Here is a 24,642-nt window from a genome sequence, read left to right on the forward strand (position 1 = left end):
GGAAGGATGTGAATCCTCCCACCTACCAGGCTTGGTATGCTAGATTATTTCATGTATATAACTTAGAGGTGGCATTATACAAATGTGAAGGCCGAAGAGCGAGGAAAAGTGGACTCCAGACTTGGGAACCCCTTATGGAGCAATAGGGGAAAAGAGGAATTATGTTGTATTGTGCCTGTCTGTTTTTGCTCTTATGTTCAGAGTAGGACCTATTTGTTCTCTGTTTAGATCCTTGGGTAAGTGCTATGTAATAGTTTGTTCTTTGTATTGTACTAAATGAATTAATGCATACCTGAGAAATAAATAAACAAAAAAAAGACAATTTTAAAAATGTGTAACTCAGATTAGACTTATTGAATTGTTGTTGTTTTGGTGTCTAATACTCTATTAACATTCACCCTGTTTTTCTATATTGGTTTGGGATTTTTCTTGTGTTGTGCTTTTGCTTTAAAACCATACCTTACACATTGCCTCTAAGTTAATCCTGACTGATTTTTGTGCCAAGTTATCCAGAGTTAAGCACTGGGTAATTAAGTGCCTCTTTGTGGTTCATCCTGCAAGTGATTGTGGCTGTTGATTGACCAGAGCTCACACCCCAGTCAACCAACAACGCAATTTCTCACACCTTCCTGTTTTAATCTGGGCACATTAGGATCAGAGAAGGATCGAGGGAACAGATAAGCAAATCAAAGCTAGCCATCAGACAGTTATAAACATGCCTATTTCTGAAGTGAAGCACCAGGGTCATAAGTTACACAGTACTGTATGAGTGCAAGTCCAATGCCTTGCAGTTTCACCCCTTCATTACTATGCAATTAAAATGGGGATCAACTGGGTGGATCCGGATTTTTAGGGTTTTAATGCTAATATTTAACACTTTGTGTGAGACAAAACTGTCCTGGGTGACAATGTATTACTAAGTGTTATTAACTGACCTTAGACCTCACTTTCTTCTCTTTAATTAAGGACATCAAACTGGTAAGAACAGTTTTTTTACTTACTCTTTTTAATTTACAATATAGCATTGGTGGTTGATGTTAGCAGCCCATTACCAGTTTGCAGGTGCCATGGAAAATCATCTGGTTACATCGTCTGCCACAGAGGTATAGGATGATTACTATTGGAACACCAAGGGTCCTCTTAGAAAGGAGTAATTCCATATTTCCATTTGTTTTCACTATTAGAGATGTTGCTTGCTTTGAGCAAATAAAGAATCCACTGGGTTCACTTGAAATCCATGGACCTTGCAATTGATGTGGCGCCAGTAAAAGGAATTTCTAGCTAAATCAGTATTAAAGGGCAACTCACAATGAGGCTCCTAAAATGTCCATTTTAAAATGCATTTTAACATGTTTGGTTTGAGTTGGCATTTGTGTTCGAATAAGTGCCATTTACATGTGCTGAACACAATGAGAAAAATAGGCGCTAGTGCAAAAGTTACAAATAACCGGTGTGTCATATCTGAATTCGTGCAAGAGTGTAAATGACCCTGATAGTGTTTTGTTCCTTGTGGCTGATGAATTATGGGATCTGCCTCCAGCTTGAGGTGGCCCTTGACATTAGAAACCAAATGCAGCATGTTAAACACCCTCAGACCTTTTGCACTGCTTTCTGGAGATGAATGGGAATGGCCATGAAGCATGACCCCAGTGATGTCCAGCACTGGTTCTGCTAATACTTGATGGAGAACAACTTTACATGTGAGTTCCATCACCACAATGAACTGCAAAACCCAATGTACTTGGTTAATAGTTGTTATTTTGAATTTGAACACCAAGGGTCCTCTTAGAAAGGAGTAATTCCATATTTCCATTTGTTTTCACTATTAGAGATGTTGCTTGCTTTGAGCAAATAAAGAATCCACTGGGTTCACTTGAAATCCATGGACCTTGCAATTGATGTGGCGCCAGTAAAAGGAATTTCTAGCTAAATCAGTATTAAAGGGCAACTCACAATGAGGCTCCTAAAATGTCCATTTTAAAATGCATTTTAACATGTTTGGTTTGAGTTGGCATTTGTGTTCGAATAAGTGCCATTTACATGTGCTGAACACAATGAGAAAAATAGGCGCTAGTGCAAAAGTTACAAATAACCGGTGTGTCATATCTGAATTCGTGCAAGAGTGTAAATGACCCTGATAGTGTTTTGTTCCTTGTGGCTGATGAATTATGGGATCTGCCTCCAGCTTGAGGTGGCCCTTGACATTAGAAACCAAATGCAGCATGTTAAACACCCTCAGACCTTTTGCACTGCTTTCTGGAGATGAATGGGAATGGCCATGAAGCATGACCCCAGTGATGTCCAGCACTGGTTCTGCTAATACTTGATGGAGAACAACTTTACATGTGAGTTCCATCACCACAATGAACTGCAAAACCCAATGTACTTGGTTAATAGTTGTTATTTTGAATTTGAGTAAACTTACAGGAAAAGAGTACTTCTGCATTGACCCTTGTTAAAGAGACCTGATATATTCCTTAGATGTGGGCTGCCTGACGGAGTGCTGTAGATATTTAACCACGTTTTAGCCTTCAAGATATAATGTCATTTTGAACTTAGTGTAAGTTGATCAGTTGCTGCATTTTTCTACTGTGAGCACGGGATAAAGGCCATTTCTCAATCTTGCACACCCTAAGGCAGTGATGTGTTTGCACAATGTAATTTGTTGTGACACCAGGTACTACTACAAGCATATGCAATATGCAATTTAGTTAGAAAATCATAAAATATATAAATATTTCAGCAGAACACCTCTGACATTTGGGTCAAGATTCTTAAAGTCCGCTCTTCGCCTACCTGGGCATAGTTTCTACCAATCACACTTTCTACAGCAATCCATCTTGCTTCTACTTGTCAATCAATATTCTATCCATAGTTTCAAGGAACATATTAAAAGAAGACTGCATAAAATTGGGATCATGAATTTGTGGAAATCAAACCATTTCTTCTAGACTCTACATACTTCCATGTTTTAGTTTTGTGAAATTAAATACTTCCAGAACAAAGGAAGTAAATGTAAGGTGTGTTTCAGGAAAAAATAACTTGCTCTGTTTTAGACCTGTCAGCCTTAGGGTAGTCTTAACCCAACCTTTTTGCCTCACTTTCACCCTTTATGCTGCTCTTATTTTTGTTGTCCTTAGGACTCTGTGCACTTTACCACTACTACCAAGTGGTAAAGAGCTTGTGCTCACTCTCCAAAACCTTAGGTACATTGGCCTATACCCAATTGCATACTTACTTTACTTAGATATCCCTTGTAAAGTGGTATACCATATACCCAGGGCCTGGAAACTAAATTCTACCAGTGAGTTTGCAGAACTTATTGTGTCACCCATTGAAGTAGCACCTTACATGTCCCAGGTCTGCCGTTGCAGCCTGAATGCAGTTCTAAACTGCCATGTTGACGTGGCATTAAATCCCATTGCCAAGTCTTATTTCCCCTTTTATTATATAACAGTCACCCCTAAGGGAGGACCTAGGTAGCCCATAGAGCAGGGGGCTGTGGATTTGAAAGGTTTGAAATGTACTTTTAAATTTTACATGTCCTGGTAGTGAAAAACTCCCAAATTTGTTTTTCACTACTGTGAGGCCTACCCCTTCCATAGGATAAGATTGGATATCCCTTATTGCATTTCATTAGCGGTAATTTCCAATTGGGAGCAGCACGCTATGCCATGTTTGGTGTCTTTGGAATTGTGGTAAAAAGCTAGCTGCTGTTACCTGCTGTGCAGTCTGCAATTCCGCTTTTCTGTACCTGAAGGGAAGGCTTTGCTGCTTGGAGCCTGCCTCAAATCTTCAGAGGCAGAACTGATGTTGAGCCCTACACATTCACCTGAACCCAGGACTACCAGAGTGACTCTAAGGGCTAGTTTGTTTGTCTCCTGTTCAGAGCCAGAGGGACAGAATAAGCACTCAGGATCTTGAACCCTCACCTGGACTCACCCTGAGTGAGTTTTGAACCTCCAAGAGCTGTCTCAACAGCCCAGGACCCTTCGTTGGGGTGCTAAAGGTGCCAGATGGCCAAATCCCAAAACTGATGAAAGGCATTTTGGCCAAACACTGCTCTGAGAACATGGTGGAGACCGGCTTCTCCTGCAACATTCTTCTCCGCAGCAGTAAATCCTTTTCAACGGTCCTCCAACAAAGGGTATCTGGCTTCATGGAACTTTCTTCGCTAAATCCTACTGCCTCTTCCCACTGGAGATTTTTTGACTTCCATTTCAGACACTAGGACCAAATGTAGAAATCTTCCCCGTGGGTTTGAACCAAGGCTATCTAATGGCAACGCTCCCTCCTTGGAAATCCCCTGTAGCCTTTCCCCGCTGAACTTTACCTTCTCAGACACTTTTTCTCAGAATTACTTCTAAGTCCAAATGTAAGCACTGACTAGGCACAATCCATTTTGTATAGCCAAACAACGCTCCATTGCGGTAGGTCATATTTTTCAACTTTGACCCAGTCTCATGCTACTAGGGGGCCGATTCCGATCCTGGAAACATTTTCCCCGTACGAATCGTATCCGGATTTTTTTCCGTACGAATCGTACAAGTACCGTACAAACTGGCAAGTACGATTCGTATGGGGAAAAGTCCATACGAATTGCATTGGGAAAATTCCCCAACACGTCCTGGGGTCGGAAAAAGTGTCCGACGCATCCCCGGACGATTTTCCGTACGAATCGGAAAACTGATGTCCGAGCGCGCAAGTACGATCCGTCCCGTGCGTCCGATAGTACAACCGTATGGAAAAAACACCGTACGGAGCGAACCTCCATAGCAAGCATGGAGACATGTGTCCGCATACGTGCCGAACCCCCCCAGCCCCCGTAAGTACGTGCCGTACCCCCCCAGCCCCCGCATGTACACGCCGTACCCCCCCAGCCCTCGCATGTATGTGCTGTACCTCCCCCAGCCCCCGTATGTACGGAGCGTACCCCCACCCCGCCCGTGTATGAACGGAGCGTACCCCCACCCATGTATGTACGCGCTGGGGGTCCGCACCATACATACACGGGTGGGGGTATGCTCCATACATACACGGGTGGGGGTACGCTCCGTACATGCACAGGTGGGGGTATGCTCCGTACATTCACGGGTGGGGGTATGCTCCGTACATACACAGGTGGGGGTACGCTCCGTACATACACGGGTGGGGTGTTGGTATGCTCCGTACATACACGGGTGGGGTGGGGGTACGCTCCGTACATACACGGATGGGGGTACGCTCCGTACATACACAGGTGGGGTGGGGGTACACTCCATACATACACGGGTGGGGGTACGCTCCGTACATACATGGGTGGGGTGTTGGTACGCTCCGTACATACACGGGTGGGGTGGGGGTATGCTCCGTACATACACGGGTGGGGGTATGCTCCGTACATACACGGGTGGGGGTATGCTCCGTACATGCACAGGTGGGGGTACGCTCCGTACATACACGGGTGGGGGTAAGCTCCGTACATACACGGGTGGGGGTACGCTCCGTACATACACGGGTGGGGTGTTGGTACGCTCCGTACATACACGGGTGGGGTGGGGGTACGCTCCGTACATACACGGATGGGAGTACGCTCCGTACATACACGGGTGGGGTGTTTGTATACTCCGTACATACACGGGTGGGGTGGGGGTATGCTCCATACATACACGGGTGGGGGTACACTCCGTACATACATGGGTGGGGTGTTGGTACGCTCCGTACATACACAGGTGGGGTGGGGGTACGCTCCGTACATACACGGGTGGGGGTACGGCACGTACTTACGGGGGCTAGGGGGGTACGGCACATACATGCCGGGGCTAGGGGGGTACGGCACGTACATGCGGGGGCTGGGGGGGTATGGCGCATACATGTGGGGGCTGGGGGGGTACGGCACGTACATGCGGGGGCTGGGGGAGTACGGCGCGTACATGCGGGGAATGGGGGGGTTATGGCGCGTACATGCAGGGGCTGGGGGGGTACGGCGCGTATTTATGGGGGCTGGGGGGGTATGGCACGTAACGGGCCCCCAATTCCGCTCGCATCGCGACGTACTTTGCTTTTCCGGCACTTTTTGGGTGCCGTAAAAATATTGCCGTCCGGACTGCTGTTGGTACGATTCGTACTTCCTGGTTCGTGAAATGCAGACTGAATGCGTCCCGCATCACGTCGGCGCTGTCCCGGATCACATTGGTATGATTTTTACAGTCGGTCGGTGTTTTTTCCGATTCGTACGGAAAAGGTGTTTCCGTACGAATCGTACTTGCAAGTTTGTAGGGTTTTTTTCCCGGGTACGAGTCGGACCGAGAAAACGCTCCGACCGACGGGTCGTACCCGGTTTTTCCAGGATCGGAATCGCCACCTGGATGTCCACAGTTGGCGCTTTGAACTTTTAGGTGGTAGTTTTCGCTAAAATTTTTTAAAATTCATAAATAAGATTAGACTTATAGGATTTTAGATGTTTTAGTGTCAAATCATTTATTAACATTTACTTTGTTTTTCTAAATTAGTTTGGGATTTTTCTTGTGTTATGTTTTCACTTTAAAACTATTTATATGCTGCATACATTCTTTACACAATGCATGCATGGCTGCATTTTGTGCCAAGTTACCAAGGGTTAAGCACTTGTTAATTTACTGCCTTTGTTGTTCATCCTGCAAGTGGTTGTGGCTGTTGCTTTACCAGATCTCACACCACAGTCAGCCAACACCCAATTTCTCACATCTTCTTATTTAAATTGGGGCACATTAAGAGCTGGGAAAGATCAAGGGAATAGAGATGCAAATTGAAGCTAGCCAGCAGACAGTTGTAACCATTCCTATGTCTAAAGTGAAGCACCAGGGTCACGAGTTACACAGTACTGTGGGAGTGCAAGCACAGTGCCATGCAGTATCACCTTAATTAATATGAAATTAAAATATAAATCCCGGGGAATGGATATTAACGGGGTGGATCCAGTTTTACCAGGCTTTAATGCTCATATTTATCACGTTGTGTGAGACAAAATTGTGGTCGGTCTATATGCTACCAATGTATTACTAAGTGTTATTAACTGACCTTAGACCTCACTTTCTTCTCTTTAATTAAGGTCTTCAAAGTGGTAAGAACAGATTTTTTTACGGACTCTATTTACTTTACAATATAGCACTGGTGGTTGACTTTAGCGGCCCATTTCCATTTTGCTGGTGCCATGAAAAATCATCTGGTAATGCCATAGAGGTATAAGATGTGTCCTCTTTGAATGGAGATATTCCAGATTTCCATGTGTTTTCACTATTCGAGATTTTGCTTGCTTTGAGCAAATAAAATATCCATAAAGAAACAACTGGGTTACATGAAATCGATGAACGTTGCCATTTCTGTGGCGCCAGTAACAGGAATTTCTAGCTACATCAGCACTGAAGAGGAACCCACAATGAGGTTCCTAAAATGTCCATTTCAAAATGCATTTTAACATGTTTGGTTTGAGTTGGCATTTGTGTTTGAATTAGTGCCAGTCACATGTGCTGAACACAATGAGAAATATAGGCGTTAGTGTAAAAAGTACAAATAAACTGTGCGCCAGAGTGTAATTGACCCTGATAGTGTCTTGTTTCTTGTGGCTGATGAGTTATGGGATCCACCTGCAGCTGGAGGTGAAATGAGGAACTAAATGCAGCCTGTTAAGCACTGCTCTCTGGGGATGACTGGGAATGGCCACGAAGCATAAGCCCAGTGATGTCCAGCACTGGTTCTGCTAATACTTGATGGAGAACAACTTTACATGTGAGTTCCATCACCACAGTGAACTGCAAAACCCAATGCACTTGGGAGGACAGATGATAATGAATCAGCAGTGATTCCACCCCTGTAAATTGTTTGAGAGGTCCACACTGAAGACATACTTAGCCATTAATGATTTTCTTTTCTCGCTGAAACAGGCCCACCATGGAGGCGTAAGCTGTGTCAGATAATGAAAAGGCTAACCTGGTGACAAAACGTAGATATGGCAGGCCGGTATCTTCAGAGCTGGCTAAAGCAGTGCCCCCTCTGTCTCTGCCAGCTGGTAGCCAGCTGACTTTCTCCAAATTACTTAATAAAAATAGTAAACTTAATTCAAGATTCATTTTAAAAGAATGTGCACATATATATATATATATATATATATATATAAAAGCTTTATTTTGTACTTCTCTTGCCGTGTTTTTTACTTTGCTTTTTGAAGAATTTCATGCTATTTTTTTTTACAAAGACAGATTTGTGTTTATAGTTAATTATCTTCGATTAATGAAACTTGAAGGCAGTATGTCCGCCAGGGAGCCGTTGCCAAAACGCAGAATTGCAAACTAGTACCTCAAACACATTATGTAGTGATCACGAACCTGTGTGTCATAATAAAAAAAAAATACAAAAATAACTCAAGGAGTGTAAGATACAAATCGCTTCAGGGAGATTAAATACTCTTAAAAGCAAAACTCTAGCATCATCCAGAGTATATTCCAAATCAGTAACTAACAGGGAAGTCTCAAGAGGTAAAAAAACACCAAGGCTCATGCGCTATAGTAAAGTCGAATTATAGGAGGAAAACAATTAGTGATAAACCCTGGAAAAATAATAAAAGGTCAAAAATGTGGCGTAAAGGAAGACTGCATGCGCATGCTTAGGGAAGCTTTTAACATGGTAGTGGCTATTTACTCCGCATCCAGGTAAATAGTGTTTTTGTCTCCTATGTACTCGCCCACTGGTTAAATAGTAAAAATCATTTACAATTTAGCCGGCAGCCTTGAAAATAGCAGAGAAACTACAATCTTAACCCGCCCGCTGGCTAAATGGATTATGCACTGTTTGGCCAACAGGAAAGCAAGTAGCAGAAAAACGTCACTATTTACCCGACCACTGGCTAAGTAGTAGGGATTCTGGATTTTTGGGCTGGTGGCTGTGTAAAAAGCAGAAACACTTCACTATTTACCCAGCTACTGGCTAAATAGTAGAGATTCTATACTGTCCAGTTGGCGGCAGTACAAATAGCAGGAAAACCTAAATATTTACCCAGCCGCTGGTTAAATAGTAGAGAATCTGCACTGTTCATCCAGCAGTAATGGAAATAGCAGAAAACCTTAGGGGCCTCATTTGCAAGAAATGACTCATCGCTGGCGCAGCGCAGAGATGCATCAAAATCAGTTCTGAAACACTGCATCATTTTTTTGCGACATGGATGCGCCATATTTACGGTATGGTGCGCCATATTGTAAGTTGCGAGCTACGTCACAAAAAATTATGCTGGCTTTATGGCGCTGCAAAAATGGATGCATTTGCCACAAAAGTGTCGTAAGCAGAATAGTGTCACGTAAAGCGAGCCATACAACCTTAGCACCACTGTTTAATGCGTGAAATCAAGAAAAAATGGAAAACAAAATGGCACAAATTCAAAAGAATAAACCAGATTGGACTGAAGAGGGCAATGGAGCAGGGAGAAGAAACTAGCAGTCAGTACAACAAGCCCAGAACCAGCCAGGATGTCCAGACAGACTTCCTGTGGAAGAGGGAGTCCAACCTTAGTGAGGAAAATGAGATCTTGCTCAGTGAGGTGACAGACCACCAACACCAGCTGTTTGTCACCTCAAAATTGCCATTATCAAAGAAAGAAGCCATTTGACAGTTCATACTGAGCAAGGTCAATAGTGTGGGACAAGCAAAGAGGACAGTGAACGACTTGAAGAAACGCTTACATGACATAAAGCGTAGGACGAAGGAGAAAATGGCAAAGAACCTGAAGGCAGTAATGCAAACCGTAGGAGGAAGCTCAGCAGACCAGGAGGAGGTGAATGTCCAGGAGGAGCGGTGGCAGCTGTCATTCCAGAGGAGTTAGTGGCAGGACATTCAGGGCAAGACAGTCCAACCCATGAGGACCATAAAGACCTACAGGGTAAGTCGCAAAAAGGGTGAATGTGGGCAAAAAGGTCATGTCATGAATCCAGCTAGCTCCACTGTGCCGTGTGCAGGGCAAAGGGCAGGTATGTGGATCATGTACTGTTAAGCATCATATATATATATATATCTGTCAGTCACACTGGCCAGTTACATGTTGCACAGCTGACGCCAGCTCCATCGTGTTATACACTTCCATGTGTGAAGTGCAGCACCAGTCCACGGTCACCTCTGTTAACCACCACTTGTAGTAATATGTACAAGTCGAGTCACCAGAACTACAAGTCCCACAATACCAAATAAAAATACATAGGACCTCAGTCACTAGAGGCCTGTGCTGCAGTGAACCTCACTTTTCATGACACTCTGGTGGTGCTGGTCTCTCAATCATATTTGTATTGTGACGCTAAGCCACCCTGCACAGCTTTGAATGGCCCCATAGGTATGGATTAAGGCAAAGCAGTGCAATTGGCTGCCTTGCCTTACTCTACGCCCGGATCACTGACATAATATCGACTACAAAAATATAGACTTACAAAAATATCGATGCCAAAATATAGAATGCCAAAATATCGACTCCCTATCTCCAAACAGGAAACTACAAAAATATAGAATCCAAAATATCGTTGTAAATAATATAGTTAGTCAAAATATCGAATTTTTTAAATGTTTTAAAAGTAATGTAAAATTAATGAAATAATACATATAATTAACTGACACATACTTAAAAATACTTAAATAACATTAAAATTAATAAATAATTAATGTAAGTAAAAAAAAAAATTAATACATATATATTAACGTAATATTTATTAAAAATATTCAATATTTTCTGCGTAGGATAGCGGGCGGGTAAAATTTACTATTACCACTCCAGTAAGTGCAATAGTAGGGAAAGCGTTGGATAGCGGGAGGGTAAAAATTACTATTCCCACTCCAGAGAATGCAACAGTAGAGAAAGCGTTGGATAGCGGGAGAGTAAAAATTACTATTCCGACTCCAAAGAGTGCAACAGTAGGGAAAGCGTTGGATAGCGTAGGGGTAAAAATTACTATTCCCACTCCAGAGAGTGCAAACGTAGGGAAAGCATTGGATAGCGGGAGGATAAAATTTACTATTCCCACTCCAGTGAGTGCAACAGTAGGGAAAGCGTTGGATAGCGTAGGGGTAAAAATTACTATTCCCACTTCAGAGAGTGCAACAGTAGGGAAAGCGTTGGATAGCGGGAGGGTAAAATTTACTATTCCCACTCCAGTGAGTGCAACAGTAGGGAAAGCGTTGGATAGCGTAGGGGTAAAAATTACTATTCCCACTCCAGTGAGTGCAACAGTAGGGAAAGCATTGGATAGCGTAGGGGTAAAAATTACTATTCCCACTCCAGAGAGTGCAACAGTAGAGAAAGCGTTGGATAGCGTAGGGATAAAAATTACTATTCCCACTCCAGAGAGTGCAACAGTAGGGAAAGCGTTGGATAGCGGGAGGGTAAAAATTACTATTCCCACTCCAGAGAGTGCAACAGTAGGGAAAGCATTGGATAGCGTAGGGATAAAAATTACTATTCCCACTCCAGAGAGTGCAACAGTAGGGAAAGCGTTGGATAGCGGGAGGGTAAAATTTACTATTCCCACTCCAGTGAGTGCAACAGTAGGGAAAGCGTTGGATAGCGTAGGGGTAAAAATAACTATTCCCACTCCAGTGAGTGCAACAGTAGGGAAAGCATTGGATAGCGTAGGGGTAAAAATTACTATTCCCACTCCAGAGAGTGCAACAGTAGGGAAAGCGTTGGATAGCGTAGGGATAAAAATTACTATTCCCACTCCAGAGAGTGCAACAGTAGGGAAAGCGTTGGATAGCGGGAGGGTAAAATGTACTATTCCCACTCCAGCGAGTGCAACAGTAGGGAAAGCGTTGGATAGCGTAGGGGTAAAAATTACTATTCCCACTCCAGAGAGTGCAACAGTAGGGAAAGCATTGGATAGCGTAGGGATACAAATTACTATTCCCACTCCAGAGAGTGCAACAGTAGGGAAAGCGTTGCAAAGCAGTAGGGTAAAAATTACTATTACCACTCAAGTAAGTGCAAAAGTAGGGAAAATAATAAATTAATATTTTGTTAACAATTAATTAATTATTAATACCAAAACAAGTATTACAATTAATTACCAATCACACAAGATTTAATAATTGATTATTTATAAATACCAATATATTTTTGTTTAATTAATTACCTATTAATAATTCATTAACAACCAATTGTTTTTCAATAACAAACATTAATAAATGCTAATAATACCAATTAATCATTAATTAATAATATATTGATTAACGATATACACAAATTATTTAAATAATTAATTTTTTACAATTATATTACTTCCCACCATATTCCCCTATAAACACACTACCCACTACAAATATTAAATAAATACAATTAATATAATTATCAATTAAACAATTAATACAAATTAATTACCAATTAATACAAATTATTTACCAATTAATAATTAATCAACCACCAATTAATTTTCAATACCAATTAATAATTAACTAATAACAATTAAATTACTTCCCACCCTATTCCCCTATAAACCCACAACCCGCTACAGAAGTAAAACGCTAAATTAAATTAATGATATATTAATTTACAATATACACACATCAATTAAATAATTAATTATTTACAATTATATTACTTCCCACCATATTCCCCTATAAACACACTACCCACTACAATTATTAAATAAATACAATTAACATAATTATCAATTAAACAATTAATGCAAATTAATTACCAATTAATACTAATTATTTACCAATTAATAATTAATCAACAACCAATAATTTTCAATACCAATTAATAATTAAATTATAACAATTAAATTACTTCCCACCCTATTCCCCTATAAACCCACAACCCGCTACAGAAGTAAAACGCTAAATTAAATTAATGATATATTAATTAACAATATACACACATCAATTAAATAATTAATTATTTACAATTATATTACTTCCCACCATATTCCCTTATAAACACACTACCCACTACAATTATTAAATAAATACAATTAACATAATTATCAATTAAACAATTAATACAAATTAATTACCAATTAATTCTAATTATTTACCAATTAATAATTAATCAACAACCAATTAATTTTCAATACCAATTAATAATTAACTAATAACAATTAAATTACTTCCCACCCTATTCCCCTATAAACCCACAACCCGCTACAGAAGTAAAACGCAGAATTAAATTAAAAATTATTAATAATTCAAATAAATTATTATTTAATGTATTATAATTAAATTACTTCCCACCCTACTCCCCTATAAACCCACAACCCGCTACGGAATTAAATTACACAAAAATAAAATAACATAAAATTCATTACTTTAAAAATATTCTAACATACATTACAATATTAATACATAATTTTAACACATATACTAACACTTAAAACACTATAAAAAATTCGATATTTTTTACAACTATATTATGACTGTCGATATTATTTACTTCTATATTATTGCAATCGATATTTCTTACCTGTTTTTCGATATTCTTCACCACTATATTTTGGTAATTCGATATTCTGTCCATTCTATATTTAAAACTCGATATTCTGTCCACTCGATATTTTTTTTTCGATATTATGTCTATTTACCCTACGCCCATGTGGCTCAGACTGGCCTCCAGGTGATGGGTCTGCAATGTTAGCCTCTTGGGCATCAAGAAAAGTGACGTTATAGGGCCACACTGGACTTGTAATAAGCACCTGGGTTTGGGCGTTAATGCAAGTAATAGATAGCAGAGGACCATGTGTGGTGAAATAAAACCTGGTGGGTCTTATTGTCAAGGCCATTGCGCAACTGGTGCGTCGCTATTTTGGGCCTGACCATATTTACAAGGCCGTGTAAAGCCACCCTGCGTAGCTTTTCATGGCATGATAAAAATGGCCCCCTATCACGCATTACCTGCGTAGAAGGGACTCTCCATGAGTGTTGCTGTGGGTGTTCCCACGCAATATCCTTGGAATCTGATGCACTCCCATATTTACAAGGTCTCCTTAATCTGGGAATGCGTCAGATTCCTTTTCCTCCCCAAGGGAGGTGTGAGGGAGGGGCAGCAAGAAGAAATATATATATTTCTCCCTGTTACACAACACCAAACTCACCAGCAAACACCAAACATCTCCACCACCAAGCACAGATTAAAAGACAGAAAGTAAAAGATCCTTCACGCTTCCTAGTTTGTAGAATGGCTGAGCCATTACATCATTTACTGTGTGGGTGCGACACATTTTAGTCGTGTACATCACTTTTCTGACCAAAGGGTGTTTTATTTTTTCACCCTTCGCTAAACAAATGTCCAAGTCACTAGTTACACAATGGGCAAAGCATTGTTTTTGACACTGTGCCCTTGTTATGTGGCTTTTGGTAGATGCTCTTTCCACTCATGCATCAAGTTTAGTAGTAAAGCAGCTGTTCACCTAAAAAAAGCAATATATTCTATACATTAAAATTACCTTTCATGACATAGTGTCATTCTTCTCATTCCAAGATCACTTTTAATGGTCATGCATGACTTTACATGCCAAAAAGTGATGTTTCCTACAATAAAGTCACCTTTCCATCCATTGAGCCATTTTTCTTAGTTCAATGTCCCTTTTAATGGTCAAGAATGACTTTGTATGCCAAAATGTGACTTTTCCTACAGTAAAGTCACCTTTCGCTCCATTGAGTCATTTTTCTTAATCCAACGTCTCTCTTAATTGCCATGTATGACTTTGGATGCCAAAAAGTGACTTTTTCCTACAGTAAAATCACCTTTCACTCCATAGAGTGATTTTCCTTAGTCCAATGTCACTGCATTACTTTGCATGCCAAAATGTTACACTTCTACAGTAAACCTTGAACTTCATTGAGTCGTTTCTCTTAGTCCAATGTCACTTTTATTGGTATCAAATGACTTTGCATGCCAAAAACTGAAGTTTCCTACAGTAAAGTCACCTTTGATTCCATCGAGTAATTTTTCTTAGTCCATTGTCACTGTTAATGGTCATGCATGACTTTGCATGCCAAATAAACACATTTTCTACAGAAAACTAACCTTTCATACCATAGTCTCACCTTTTGTAGCATAGTGTAACTTTTTCTACTAGAGTATCACCTTCCCAACTGAAACATGTTTGTTTACTGACATAGTGCTATGGAATTGGTCAAGGCGCAAGTGACACATAACACTTGACAATGCACAGTGCATTGTTTTTGGGAGTTTTACGTTGATGCCTGGCATCCAACCTGATTGTACATTTCTGAGAGCTACTCCTAGTTGTTGCAATGTGTGGACGTTTACATATCTAGGCAATGTAACATAAATACAAAGACAAGTAATAGTTTCAAACATTTATTATCAGGTTGAAACTTTCATATTGTTTCATGGTCAGTTCACAAACATGTGTTTCATGAAAAAAACATTTGCACATTGTGTGCATGTCTGTGATTGCATGCAGCTGTATTCTCGAGCCTCGGCATCCTCCTCGTCATCATTATCCTCCACCGGGTCCGGAAGTTGTAGGTCACCGTCCTAGGAGACATTAGTCTGCACACAAATGTTGTGCAGTATTACACAAAGCAAGAAGATCATGCAGACCATGGGGGGAGGGAGTAGAGCAATCAACGCCCCCGAAATGTCGGGGCAGCAGAGCCTGGACTTCAGCAGCCTAAAGCTTCATTCAATGATGTTCCGGGTCCTGCTGAGAGCCTGGTTATAAGCCTTCTCCATCTCAGTCTGGCAGTGTGCATGGGGTCCCAAGACCCATGGCCGGATGTCATATCCCCGGTCAGCTGAAAGTGAAACAAAAGGACAACTGTCAATACTTTAGAGAACTGCTATTGATACATGGCAGACCATGTGTGTTATGTAGTTACATTGTCATACATATCTCTAACATTGTTTTCACAATATGTGTTAGTCATTCAGTTGTTGATAGGTTGACAATTTTCTTTTCCATCACTCTGTGTTATAGCAATGACTGGGCATGGGGCCGATAGGTCATACACTTCTACATCATGACTGTGATGTAGAACCTGTTATTTTCTGGGATATCAATTTGGAGTTGACCGTGACCACTCAATGTTATGTGCTCATAGAACTTGAGCGTAATTGCTGATATTCGGGGCCACCTTTAGGGCTGGTGGCGCCTGGTGGGACAAACATTTATGGTGCCCCCCATGGCATCCTCCTCAGATTCCCTCACTATCACCCAGCAAAAGAGCTCCTCATCTCTCCATGGCCCCTCTCTCACATATATTTAATTTCTTTTAAAGCACTGGTAAAGGCTTGCTTTACTAATCCACGTAGCTATCCACACGAAATACAGATTTGCTCTTTGCAGCAGGCATATCAACCCTCTGCGCTACTTTATGTCAGGTCAAAACTATCACTAGACAAAACTCCAAACTCTCTCTGTAGCATGAACATTAATCACAAGAGCGAACTCAACATTTGTATTGCTGCCTGAAAGCTGAACACACAAGCAACTCTGCGGCATGTACTTACAGCGTGAGTTATTGCTAAAGAGAGCAACACCCCTGAGGTCAGTGCCCCCCGCTCCAGGTCAGCACCCAGTGAAGCCGCAGCATTCGCACCACCCTAAAGCAGGCGCTGCCAATAGTGGTACATATTGGGGTACTTGGTCCTGTGTAGGTAGATGTTGACATAGGACACATGCATTACACTGACACATGCATTTTCTCATGGTTAAACATGGATGTGGATGTTGGCATACATTACATGCATGATTAACCATAGACGGTGCCAGTAGACTCCCTCACATCCCCCATGGAAAACCTCTCTTACCCACATGGATGCTACACTGCATTTGGGCCAGTAATGCATTGCTCTGTACCTTTCACCATTAAACGGAAGTCATAGTGGCTTTGTGTGTGAAAGGGCTAGGCCCATTATTTCTAGTTCCTTTCTAGATACATACTCTGATGGTTCTTTTTCGCAGCATGAAAGTGTAAAGGGGAGGGCAATAGTTAATTCACAATCAATTAGCCATTAACTCTCTAGATACATAATAACTCACGGACAACTAAATGAAGATAGTTAATTTGTTACAAAGCTAAGAATAACTGAATGTAAAGCACCTCTGCATGAGGGTGTAGAAATGCAAAGGAATTAGTATGAAGCTAAATCTACACATCCAATTCAGACAGTGCAGCATGAACAAAACTATCAATTCAAGAAGTAGTATACAGAGTATCAGGAAACATAAGTCAAAGACGCGGAGATGCACCATCGTGACTCTGCGAGTTCTGTGTGGGCCTTTGAAATGGAACGGCCACACACAGAGCTTTCAAACGTTATCAGCGGGGAAACTGGAGACGCTGCAGTGGGTTTAAATGGCCCATGCTGGGGCTAGGAGAACTTGAGCAGCACGGAACAAAATGGTGCAGGATGTTTACACCCAGAATGCACCACTTGGAGAAAAGGTGTGTCCTGAGTATCTGAGGCTGCAGTAACCTACCTGTGAGCAAGGGCGCTATTGGCCCGAAACGTGTCAGGATTTGATTGGTTGAATGGAAGGAACTCACCTGTTGTGTATCCATCGCTGGTAATAAAAGTGGTTTGAAAACGAGTGCGTCTCCACTGCTTTGGGAACTCTTTCTTTCATATTTGCGGCAACCAGCGTCGCGGAGACGCACCATCGTGACTCTGCGAGTTCTGTGTGGGCCTTTGATATGGAACTGCCTCACACAGAGCTTTCAAACGTTATCAGCGGGGAAAATGGAGACGCTGCAGTGGGTTTAAATGGCCCATGCTGGGGCTAGGAGAACTTGAGCAGCACGGAACAAAATGGTGCAGGACTTTTACACCCAGAATGCCCTCACTTGGAGAAAAGGTGTGTCCTGAGTATCTGAGGCTGCAGTAACCTACCTGTGAAGAAGGGCACTATTGGCCCGAAACGCGTCAGGATTTGATTGGTTGAATGGAAGGAACTCACCTGTTCTGTATCCATCGCAGGTAATAAAAGTGGTTTGAAAGCGAGTGCATCTCCGCTGCTTTGGGAACTCTTTCTTATATATATATATATTATCTACTGGCGGTCGCCAGTAGATAGTTATAGTTAGGACCGAGTTTCCATAGGAAATCTCAAAATTCTATTTTGAATAACGTTGGCGCCGATTGACGAATCTTCGCGAAATTTTCAAAACTAATGGGGCGCTCCGCTCCGCTCCTACCCTGAAAGTCTTGGGGTGATTCGTCAAGCGGGGGCCGAGAAAAAGGGGGGGTCCCAAAACACGTTTTCCCCATGGATTTTTCCATAGGGACTTTAGTCGCAGCTACAGCCCGAACGGCTGAACAGAATTACGTGAAATTTGGCAGAGAGGTAGGCCTAACGTCCGTTTGGTGCCTTTTGCAGGTTTGGTGTAAATCTGTTCAGTATTTTCTGAGAAAATAGCATTTAAATCAATATATATATCTGTACGCGCGCAGCGTGCGCGAAGGGTGCGCGCACTCGGCCGTCCGCGAGCGCACTTCTGATTGGTTGTTACATCTTAGTAAACATTCGAATCGGTCGAAACCAGGAAGTGTCGGCCGCCATTTTGTCTCTCGCACTGAGAGGGGGTGAAACACAAAAGAGAAAAACATGTAAAGGGGGCACGCTGGACAGTTCCTGACCCCCTAGCAGGGGTCAAGGGGTCCCAAGAGGTCCCCCAAGGGCAATTAAAAAAAATTAATTTTTTTCGCTAAATCGCCGAGTGCGCGAAGCGTGCACGCACTATAGAAATTAAAAAAATTCCGCGTGGTTCGCGCAGCGTGCGCGCACGGTGTAAATGCTTAAAAATAAAATTGCAATGTCAGTCCCCCAGTGTGCGCACGCTGCGCTTTGCGCAGCGTGCGTGCATGTCTTTAATAGTCAGTAACAGTTTATGCCAAAACCCTTAACAACCAAGCGTATCATGTGTCCTCCTTGTACGGACGGTGCGCGAAGCGCACCGTGCGTACATGGCCCATTAAGCGTAACGTGGGCGCGCGGTGCGCGTAGCACACTGCGTGCCCACCGTGCGTGCACGGTGCGCAAAGTGCACCGTGCGTGCACGGCACTAACTGCGTAAAGTGAGCGCGCGGTCCGCAAAGCGCACCGCGTGCTCACCGTTCGCGCACGGAACGAACTGCGTGAAGTGGGCGCGCGGTGCGCAAAGCGCACCGCGTGCTCACCGTGCGCGCACCATGCGTGAAGCGCACCGTGCGCGCACGGCACGAACGGCGTAAAGTAACTTAGCATTTAAAAAAACATACAAATTCACTGAAAAAACCATAGGTTTCACACACGTTATAGTTAGTAATTAGCATTTAAAAAACCTTGCAAATTCACTTAAAAAACCATAGGTTTCACACATGTTATAGTTAGCTGGGCATTTTCCTCGTGAAAAACCAATGAAATTCCCCCGTTATAGTTAGTGCAGGCAACTATAACTCACGCGACCGTAATCCGCTGCTGATGACGTCAGATATTACATCACTGATGACATATGTGTCTTTCTGAAAAAAAAAAAAAATAAATGTATAGCTAAAAAAAAAAGGAAGAAGACATGGGTATATAAATGTGTAAATACAGTGATGTAATATCTGACGTCATCAGCAGCGGATTACGGTCGCGTGAGTTATAGTTGCCTGCACTAACTATAACGGGGGAATTTCATTGGTTTTTCACGAGGAAAATGCCCAGCTAACTATAACATGTGTGAAACCTATGGTTTTTTAAGTGAATATATATATAGATATATATATCATATATCTATTATCCATAGGAAATCCGCAACATTCTTTTGGGAATATCTTTGGCGCCGATGGACGAATCATTTTCCAAACTGTTGGCCAGCTCCGCTCCGCTCCTACCCTGAAAGTTTCGTGGTGATTCGTCAAGTGAGGGCTGAGAAAAAAGGGGGGTCCCAAAACGCGTTTTCCCCATGCAATTTCCCATAGGATCTGTTGTCGCAGCTACAGCCCGAACCGCTGAACGGAATGACACCAAATTTGGCAAAGAGGTAGTCATAAGTTCAGACCCGTGCCTTCTGCATAAATGGTGTGAATCTGTTTAGTAGTTCCTGAGAAAATTAGAGTTAAAAGTACACATATATCTATAGGCGCGGTGGATCCGCGCACCCTACCCGCACCCTAAGCGCACCCTCCCCGAACCGAGCGCACACTCTCCCGATCACGCACTGAATTCTAATTGGCTGTGGAGCGTCTGTCAACATTCGAGAGCAGGAACTGTTGGCGGCCATTTTCTGCCTCGGTAGAAGCGAGGCTGAAGAAGCAAGGGGAATAATTGTGTAAAACATATAAAGGGGGCAGAGTGTAAATACTTTGACCCGGTAGAGGTGCTTAGGGGATCCTAGAAGCACCCCCTGGGGGTCCCCTTTTTAAAAAAAAAAAAAAGGCGAAATCACGTTGGGTGCACAGATTCTCTCGCGGTGGGTGCGCGGATCCACGGAATTTTTTTTCGAAAAAAGATAAGAAATCATTGGTTGTATGATTACTTTCTACAATGAAAGGTAGGGTGTATATTTCTGTTTTTTAAAGGTATGATTCTTATTGGTTGACAAAAACAGATTGTAAGGAACATTATATATGATAAGTTGAAAAGTCAAGCACACTTCCTGTCTTGTTTAGCAACATTATGTGCTGAACTTGTGACCTGTGTGCTCAGTGCAGTGTTCCATGACCTGTTTCTATGGTAATAGGTAGAAGGCAGATTGGGGGAAGGGTTGAAATGTATTTCAGTTGGAAAGGGTTGAAATGTTTAAGAAATGTGTGTTTGCTTTTGAGTTTATGTGTGAAGGATTGTGATTTGATGTTTACATGTATATGTGTGATAAATGAAAGAGAACCTTTTCCATTCTTTGTTTTTGCTGAGAGGTGCACAGTGCAGAGATTCTGTAAAAGAAAATATGGCGAGTGACTGATATTCTTCTTAATCTATAAAACAACTTGAAAGGTGAGTTATTTAATTGTGAGGGGATATATGTAGACTATTTTGATTTTAATCAGACTAATGTATTTCTCCTGCTAAAGTGTAGGGAGTACTTTTTTTTCTCCACAATCTTATTGACAGTGTGTGTGCATGTAGAAACCATTCTGTGATACGCATTTGTGTTTTTCATGTGTTTGCAGACAGATAACTGTGCTGTTTTTATATTTTGGTAGAATTAGAAACCAGTCATTGTTTATGAATTTGTGAAATGAGTTATGTTATGTTTCTACACTAAAATGTAGTACTACTTCTAGATGAAGAAATGTGTTTTATTATAGTGCAAGGGATAGTGTTGTTTGTCTAGAATCACACAGTGAGTCTGTGTGCATTTGGGAGCCACTGTGAGAGAAGCATTTGGTAACATCATGTATTTGCTGACAGATAACTGTTTTAAAACCAGTCATGTTGTCAAGTTTTAGTAGCATTAGAAGCCAGTCTTTGCTTATGCGTTGATAAAATGAGTCAGGCTTTGACACTAATGTGCTGTACTTTAATATGTAGATTGTGTGCAGTCCACTTTCCTCTTGCACATGGACTGTTTCAAACCCTAAACAACTATGCATGAAGTCTTCAAACCACCTTCACATTTGTTTTTCACACCTTCAGTTCTCCACTCATTATACATACTCTTCCGGCAAACACCCTGTCACTCCTCTTGTACTCCTGTAGTGACCCATTCAGAACCATGTTCTAATCCATTCACTGCGCCAAAACCCAACCACTTATAAATTCACCTAGGCACTCTCCTTGCAGTTCTCTAATCATTCAGTCGGTACCCAATTACTCATGCATTGAGCCGAGCCTTAGCACATGGAGTGCTTTAAACGCAAATCCACTATGCATGCAGTCGTCTAACCACCTACACAATTGTCTTTTGCACCTTCAATTCCCCAGTCAGTATACATACAGTCCAGCAAACACCCTTTCACTCCCCTTGCACTCCTCCAGTGACCCATTCAACACTATGTACTAATGTATTTACTGCACCAAAAGCCAACTACTTATAAATTCACCTAGGCACTCTCCTTGCAGTACTCTAATCATTTAGTCAGTACTCAAGTACTCATGCATTGAGCCGGGCCTTAGCACATGGACTGCTTCAAACACCTATCCACTATGCATGCAGTCGTCTAACCACCTACACACTTGTCTTTCACACCTTCAATTCCCCAGTCAGTATTCATTCACTTCCAGGAAACACCCTGTCACTCCTCTTGCACTCTTCTAGTGACCCATTCAGCACCATGTATTAATCCATTCACTGTGCAAAACCCAAACAGTTATAAATTCACCCAGGCACTCTCCATGCAGTACTCTAATCATTCAGTGAGTACCCAAGTACTCATCCAGTGAGCCAGGCCTTAGCACATGGACTGCTTCAAACGCCTATCCACTATGCATGCAGTCCTGTAACCACCTACATACTTGTCTTTCACACCTTCAATTCCCCAGTTGGTATTCATACAGTTCTAGCAAACACCCTGTCACTCATCCAGTGTGTCTCATTATAGTACTGTAATCATTCAGTCAGTTAGCATGTAGTCTTTTAGTGAGGTAGACTTTAGGGCATGAACTGCTTCAAAGTAGTATGCACTATGCATGTAGTGTTTTAACCATTGTCACACTTGTGCTTCAGGGCTATAGTTTCTTAGTCAGTTTTTATATAAAATGTGTTTCTACAGTAATAGAATAGTATAAATTTGAAAGTTATTAATATACATTTATTTGTGATTCTTTTTTACAGATACAGAACAGGAGTGTTTCTCATCCGTTTGCACTCTTCTCGTGCAACATTGTTTGGATGAAGGGTCCTTAGGTGTTTCATCATACTTGCCGTGCCGCACGCATATTTCTTGTTAGGATCCCCTTGATATAGAACTCTTTTGGAAATCTTGCACGTGACCAAGCTGGCATTGATCTTTGTTTGCCCCTCAGGAAAAGTAAAAAATGTCTACACCACTGAAGAAAAACCTTGTGGGCATGGTGCGTCCTTCAAAAATTCATCCTTAGATTCGGTGAATATTTTAAAGCAACAACATTTACTGTTTTTGTAAGTTAAAGTTATAAAATGTTGTTAGCCGTAAGCATTTTATATATCTGTGACTTGTATCTTGTGGTATTTTGCTGAGAATAGTATGTTGTTGTTTTTTTAACAATCTTTCTGATTGTTTTTTTTGCCCTCTGCTAAGTGATGAGTACGATTGAAATCACTATTTTTAGTGAAATTCAATATATTCTGAGAACAGCAAAAAAGGCAAAAAAATTACTTTGTGGAAATTATGCTCTGTGTAAAAAATATATTATAATTTTTATTTCCTTTTCTTTCACAGATCCAAATTTAAAAATAAGCAATTTATATGAATTTAGATTGGAATGAAAAATCCGTTGTTTGGTTTTTAGCAGAAAAGTTTCTAAGTGTCCAATTCTGAAACGTACAAATATTTCTCTAAAATCAGCCGAACTACGAATTACGATTTACTCACCTGTTATCAGGAGAGAACCCAGGGCTGTATCTTTTAGCCCAGCACTGACCCTGATAAGTAATTCTAAGCGTACTTACCAGTAACTTGTATTTCCTTGCATAGGAATCCATTGTGTGGTTTTCACCAGAAAAGTTTCTGTCTATTTTCACAAACTGAAAATATTCCTAAACAATCGTCTGTATGACTTAAACACATTCTTTCAACTGTTTACAGGAGGTTGGCCAGTGCTGGATCCAGGATCCACCACTGAGTAAGAAAAAGTAACGATAACACTACTTACCTGCTAAGTGAATTTTCTGCCATAGGATAACATTGGTGATTCTATGGGAAAAAGTGTCAACTTTTAAAATACAATAATATTCCTTAAAAATTACTACTGTAACCAAAGCGCTTTTACTCAACTGTTTACAGGAGATGTCCAAGGACTGAATCTAGGATCCAGTCCTGTAGTTAGAAAAGTAATCCATAAAGTAACTAATTACATTTAAGTAGAAATTCACATTGAGCTCAATGTTGCTTTGTGTTTGAAATTGTGTTGCCCATTCTAACAACTGTAACTACTGTACTTAAAAGTCTGTTGCCTTTTTGCCAAGTATTTAAACTAAAGTAATTCATTCTGAGAAAGTTTATTTTGTACTGTAATGTATAATGTAATTATAATGTAATTAAAAAAAATGTATCTAAAATTAAATAGTTTAAAAAATGTAGTAAATCGGTATCAAAAAAATCAGTATAACATTTAATACATTCAAAATTGTAATTTACAAAACCTTTGAAATTCACTAAAAAAACCATAGGTTTCAGGCCTGATATAGTTAGGAATTAGCATTTAAAAAACCTTTGAAATTCACTGAAAAAAACCATAGGTTTCAGGGGCGTTATAATTAGGAATTGGCATTTAAAAAAACTTAGATATTCACTGAAAAAACCATAGGTTTCAGGGGCGTTATAGTTACCTGGACATTTTCCTCGTACAAAACCATAGAAATTCCCCCGTTATAGTTAGTTCAGCTAACTATAACTCGCGCCCATGCACTGCTGATGACGTCACATATTACATCACTCATGACATGGTCAGTGACATCACTCATGACATCACTGATGACATCTGAAATGACATCACTGATGACGTCATCCATGTGATTAATTAGTGCATCTTCTCACACCCTTTGATATACTCAATCAAAATTTCAGACGTCCATTCTCAAAAC

The sequence above is a fragment of the Triturus cristatus genome, chromosome 8, assembly GCF_964204655.1.
Source record: "Triturus cristatus chromosome 8, aTriCri1.1, whole genome shotgun sequence".
Taxonomy (NCBI): Eukaryota; Metazoa; Chordata; class Amphibia; order Caudata; family Salamandridae; genus Triturus; species Triturus cristatus.